Source organism: Poromitra crassiceps (genome assembly GCF_964638095.1).
Source record: "Poromitra crassiceps genome assembly, chromosome: 13".
In the NCBI taxonomy this organism is placed as follows: domain Eukaryota; kingdom Metazoa; phylum Chordata; class Actinopteri; order Beryciformes; family Melamphaidae; genus Poromitra; species Poromitra crassiceps.
Genome location: NC_139644.1, coordinates 23,784,812 through 23,791,088, shown reverse-complemented (window position 1 = coordinate 23,791,088; position 6,277 = coordinate 23,784,812). Strand labels below are relative to the sequence as shown.

General features: G+C 40.4%; 1 protein-coding gene across 1 annotated transcript in view; it reads left to right on the top strand.

Annotated features, from left to right (window-relative positions):
- Window positions 1-4,566: 4,566 nt before the first annotated feature.
- The window catches only part of axin1 (axin 1), a 32,144-nt gene continuing 30,433 nt past the window's right edge, over window positions 4,567-6,277 (top strand). Inside the window, exon 1 of the mRNA XM_083648721.1 lies at window positions 4,567-4,702. The gene's annotated coding sequence lies outside the window, so the exon portion shown is untranslated. The remainder of the gene's footprint in view (window positions 4,703-6,277) is intronic.

Below are 6,277 nucleotides of genomic sequence, written 5' to 3'. Positions count from 1 at the left end.
ACAACTTCCTCTGGCCAAAATTTAATGGGCTGAAGTGCAGACTGTCTCTGGAGTATTTGAAGATTGTGGAAGAGATAGACTGGCTTGAGAGACTACTTTGCCCCAGGCTAAGTGAGCTGTTAGCCCCAGGCTAAAAAAAGTTTTCACACTGGCACAATCTTGGCACATTACAAAATTGGCTAACCCCAACTTTAGCCCAGGGCTATAGCTGGCCCTGCTCCGGAGCAGGGTTAACCCTGAGTTTTCAGGGTTATCCCCAGAAAATGCTTTAAAATAGGGTTAAGGCAAATGTATGGTTACTGTATAGGATGTAGTATTAGCTGAAGTGCATGAGATTTGGCAGTGGAATGAGGTTAGGGAAAGATCATAAACTTCTGAGCATTGTAAAGCTACATTGTTACCATTTAACCATGTGTTAACCAAGTGTTAACCAAGTGTTAACCAAGTTACCATTTAACCAAGTGTTGCATTATGTATCTCCCCTTATGTTACACTGTACATATCACGTCTGTCCCTTGTATATAGTATCCTATTATTGTTGCATTTCTAAGCATGTTTTTTCTATGCTCTTGATGATCTTATGTTTCTAGTATAACTCTATCTTTTGACGTCACTGCTGCGTCACACCCTTCTTCCGTGTGCCACGTCACCTCACCTATGCCATGTATACTCTTTATACAGGTGCGGCAGCCCACACCCAGCTAGTGCAGCCTGACTAAGACCAGCGAGGTTGAAACGCGTTGCGTTTTGTGCCCCTGTTTATTTGATTGAAGATGTACATTGTTGTTCAACTTTTTCAGTACACATGTACAATACTTCTATATTACATTTTTGCTCCTAAATATCCAAGAAGGTCCCCTTTTTCTCTTGATTGTACCATTTAACCATGCAATAATATGAAATTAATTAATTATGACAATGTATGTATTTTCCACATCTCTGAATATATACTTCATAAATATTGAAAATAAAATCCCTTCTGAGTAATTTGGTTCTGACACTGGGTTTAATTTTTTATGGTCTTGATCACTATCTTTTTTAAATAACTTCTATCTCATTAGTGGATGATTATTTAAGCTTTGTTGCTTAAAAGGGGGAAAAGGGATTGGTGTTTTCAGTTAAATATCCTAGGAATATAACAATTGATATTAGCAAATATTTCTTCTTTTTCAGGAACAAATGGATGGAAAAGACAAACTATTATGGCAGCAATCTCCTTTGGCGAGGCTTTCCCATTTCTCAAGGGTGAGAGGGACGTCACCTTTACTGGAGCCTGATTTGTTAGATGACGCTGCAATGGAAGCCTTAATAAATGGAGGTACTGCTGGAGGATACATGAGGAAGAAGTTCATACTCAAGGTAAATCATGCTGATTTCATGAAAATCAGCACCCCCCGCCCCCCATCATCATCTTCAAACAAACACTTTTTTCAGACAGCTTTCCCCCTTGATGCTTTCTGCATTTTGTGGTGTTGCAGAAGACAAAATGGATTAATCTGAGTTTTCAACTACCTTTGATGTGACTACATTCTTGTTGTGAAGCTATCCCATTGCTTTTGGCAGCATGTTTAGTCATTGTCCTGACCTGCTGAGACATAAATTGTCACCGTCACCCCCATCTTTGGTCTATTCTTACAAGTCTTCTCCCACAGTATGATGCTGCCATCATCATGCTTCACGGTAGGAATGGTGTCACATGGGTGATGAGCTGTGTCTGGTCTCTGACAGATATTGCTGTGCGTTACAGCTCAACAATTACATTTCCATTTAATCGGAAAACATAATATTTTGCCTCACACTTCCAGTCTTTCACATGCTATTTTGCAAACTGCAGGCTGCTGGCATGCACTTTCAGACGTGGCTTCCACTCTGAATGACCACTCTGCCATACAGCCCATATTTGTGAAGTGCTGCACAGACTGTTGTTCTTAGATAGATCTGCCATTGCAGCCATGATACACTGTAGCTCTTGGGTTCTTGCTCACCTCCCTGACTGGAGGTCCTTGCTCAGTGCCAAAGTTTGGTCAGTCGACCAGGTCTAAGAAAAGTCTGGGTAGCTAATCGAGCTTACTTGTAAAATCTCAACACATTAGAAATTGTTTTATATCCTTTCCCAGAGTTGTGCTTCATCACAATTGAGTCTCTGCATGCTACAGTTCATTGGGTTTCAAGGTGCAGCTTCTGTACTGACGACCATTCAGAAGAACATGGATAGATAACTATCTATGGCTGGCTACTGTGAGACTACATATTTACAACATTCTTTAAAAAAAAGTTGGTCTGATATGTTTACTGGCTGAGCTTTCAGTTGTGTCCCAACTCCAAGCTCCAAGTCTGTTAATTCGCCCTTTCTTCCTGTTGCTATTGCAGCATTTCCTCTTGTACTAAAGCACATGAGAAACCGTTTAACGTTAACAGCTGTATTACAAGGGGCACTACTAGGGTCATTTACAGTATGTTATGCTCATGCCACTTAGCAACATACAGTACATAGGCATACTGGCCAGCCGGTGTGATCCAGAGACGTGTAAAAGCAAGGTTAACACAAGCACAAGAAGACACTCTTCTTTCATCGATTACTTGCAGTTAAATAACTCTTGTGTTGAATCCGCCATTCTGTCTCCCAGTTTGACTCAAAGAAATGTTCACAGTGCCATCCATCGCTACTACTACATACAGAGTACCAAAACACATGTCACATGTTGTGCCCCTGGTTGTAATAATCGTGTCAGGATAGGGTGAATTTTTCATTATATGTCCTTATCCATAGATAAAAAGAGATGGTAACATAGTATAGTAGCCATTTATAAACATAACGTCACATCATCTGACCAGGATCAACTTTTTCTCTTGATGATTACATATTTTTGGAGAGTTCAGCCACCTTGAAGTGAAATACTGAGATGCATCAATACTTTTGTAAGCCTTAAGGGTTTCACCAGAATGTGGAGACAGGTTGTGAATAAAATAGCCGGTTTGAACACATCACTGTAGGGTCACATCCTCCAAAGACGTCAATCTTTTTTTAAATATATTTCCTTTGCTCAGAGGGCAGGTGAGAGGTTTTCTTATAGTGCCAGGTGAGATGTTTGCTTGTTTATGGCCACTTGTGTGTGGTTATAATGGAACTCTGTTTGGAAGTCAACATGGCGGCATCAACAAAACACTGATGTCTGATGTTTTAAGAAGTTGTAGGGAAGGAGGAACTCCTGACCTGCTAATGTTTGTTGTGACGTCTTTTGGATGTACAGTACAGGCTGTAGACACGACAGTGTTCCCTAGAATAGAAAAGAATAGAATAGAAATCTTTAATGTCCTCATTGAAGCAATTGTTTTGCAGCTTCAAAACTGTTACAGCCAGTGAATTCAAACATCAAGAACACAATCATATCACATGATAAAACTGGAATCACCTATTAAAATAAAATGCATACTGTCTAATAATAGAGTTTCGGAGTCAACAACCCTCAGGTGACATGCATGTACAAGATAAAGTATGTAATATAAAGTACATAAATGTAACATTTACATGTTCAGATAAAGTGAATATGATGCACTCCCTACACACAGTATAGTATCATAAGACCATGCAGTCTCAAGCCTGCTCTTTCCAGTGTGGAAACTTCATTCGTTTAATTGTTTGTTTACTTTTCATTCGTTCTCTTGCCGTTTCATTAAAATACTGTTGATGTAAGATCTTCAAATACTTTTGGATAAATAATGTATTAAGAGACACATTGAATAGAAATGGATATAGGCAGACTCAGAGAAATTGATGTTTAATGCAGTGGGCTACAGAAAGACTGTGTTTGAAACATTGTTATTGTTGCTGTATTTAAGTATCAGGATGTGTCAACCTTGTTGCCTAAGATCAATTTTGCCCCTAGGAACTTGTTTAGCTGACGTGTTTGGTCTTTTCAGCTTTTATATGCTACTGGAATGAATAATACTGGGAGTACTTTCCTCACTTTACAGGCAGTTTTGAGCAGGCTATTAATGTGATGATGTGATATTATTATGGTATGATATATGAGGTACGATTTTATTGCCTTTCATCTTATGCCTAGTAAAGCTTGGCGAATGACCTTGTTTGCAGGTGTGAAAGCATCAATGAAATTAACAAGAGCATTTCCCCCCCTCTTTTTAACCACTAAAGACAGACATTATCCTTAAATTGTCTACTGCAGCATAATAGTATACTTGCAGCATTGCCACATCCACATGGGTGGCATATCAGGTTCTGTGCCAATCTTTTTCCAAACGAGATTATTATTGGTCTAAATTAGAGAATCACAACTAATAGATAACAAATGCTGCATCATATTTTTGATGGCTTTGTGACATGGGTCTCTCCCCCCCCTTCTTTTTCAAATAGGCCTACTGTCTTTTTTTATGTTGTATAATAATTCTCGTGTTTTATATAGGCCTATATGAGAGAGAGGAGGGGGAAAACTATCACATGGATATAAATGAAACACTGGCAATTTGTGTTGTGAACGGGCGAGGCGCTGTGCATCATCTGCTCCGTAGCCTCGGCTAGTCCGCACAGACAGTGTGAGAGACAGCCATGGAGAGGTGGAGAGCGGACTGTTTTCTTTGTTATTTTTAAACTCTTGCAATTCGCACCTATGACACTATTCACGGTGACCTGTGCCGGTTCAAATCCCCGATGCACTCGAAAGCAGCAAGAAGATTTTCACCGGTTAAGTATATATCACTTTTTTTCCCCCACCCAGAGATTGGGATTGCGGTAGTCGGGAGATATGTGCCATCGCTTTTGCTGGTTGTTGTAAGTCAATTCGGAAATCGTTGTGGGATCTCTCTTACCTCTGTGTCTTGTAACGGTAGTGGAAATGTTTGCGATCGTCAGTAGTTGTTGTAGTTGAACGGCCGTTAGCTGAGGCGGTACAGACATGCTAATAATAGGTAAATAGTGTTGCAAAGTTGTGCACTTGTCGGTCGGCTGCTGAAGGGCCTGGCTGGCTGTAATGTGTACGGAGTTTGTTTCTGGCTCCCCTCCCCCACCCGGGCCGCTGCTCGCTGCTGTGCTGCTCGTTCTGGAGAGGCCAACACATGAATGTGATGTGAGGCTCACTTCAGAAAGAAGCAAAGGGCTGTTAGCGCGCACATTACATACACAACACACACACCTGTGACCGCGTACCGACAATTTAAATATGAATGCGCTAAACCGAAAATCACCACTCACGCCGCTCACTCATGTGTCGCCTAGCAACCACTTTAGCTACTGCTCAAGCACTTATATGACATGTCAGGTATTCCGTTATTATTCAATTAACAAAAACAATATCCTACGTCTGTGTGATTTTTATGGCAATGTGATTTGATGCCGTGGTTTTACAGACCTGCTAGGCTTTAAACAGCACACTGATCCACTCAAGATTCATAGAAAACGTAATAGTCGATGCATGCATAGCTAATAAGCACAGCGTGGTTGCACGGAGCACAGTCCTCAGTTGGAGTCATTTATAGCCTGCAGTTGGGTCCCTATTTTCATGGTTAATACGATGCATCATTTTAGAGGTATAGCCTAGACGAGTGGATTACTCACTGGATTTTAACTTCAACGTGGAGAACCTGGGCATGAAATGGGGTGAATTAAAACGAATCTAGCACACCTGGCTTTATGCATACATGCAGGTGTGCTCTGCTCATATTAGGACGTGAGTGTCCACATTAACATGCTGACTGAAACACACCTTTTTGAAATTGTAAACAAAACTTATTTTCTAAAATGTTTCATTGTTTTGCACCCCCAAACAATTTCCAATTAATCAAGGGCACAGAGCTATTCAATTTTAAGTGGGAAATTGATTATTCTGATTCAAAATTATTTCTGATGTTTTCAATTAAACAATTTTCAATTGATTCCCCCCCTCTTGCTCGGATTCAAAAATATGTTTGACACCCCTTCCCATTGTCCCATAGGGGTCTCATCCTCACTTTCCCACAGTTGTCAAGCACTAGCTTAGCAAGCTATAATGACTGTGCAATTGTGAAAATAGGGTGTGCACATTTGCGTCTAATAAGAAATCAACTATAAAATAGTAACACTGCTAGGAAGCTGAAATATAAGGTGACATACAGGCTAGTCTAGATGGGTAAATTGACTCTCTTGTCCCTTACCTCAGGGAGAGGTCCCATACATAGGCACAAGGAGTTGTCCTTGAGAGCAAGACAATGGATCCTTAAAAGCTCCAGGGGGTGCTGTTCTGTGTGAATATGACACAGGCATCAATAAAGTATCACATTAAAA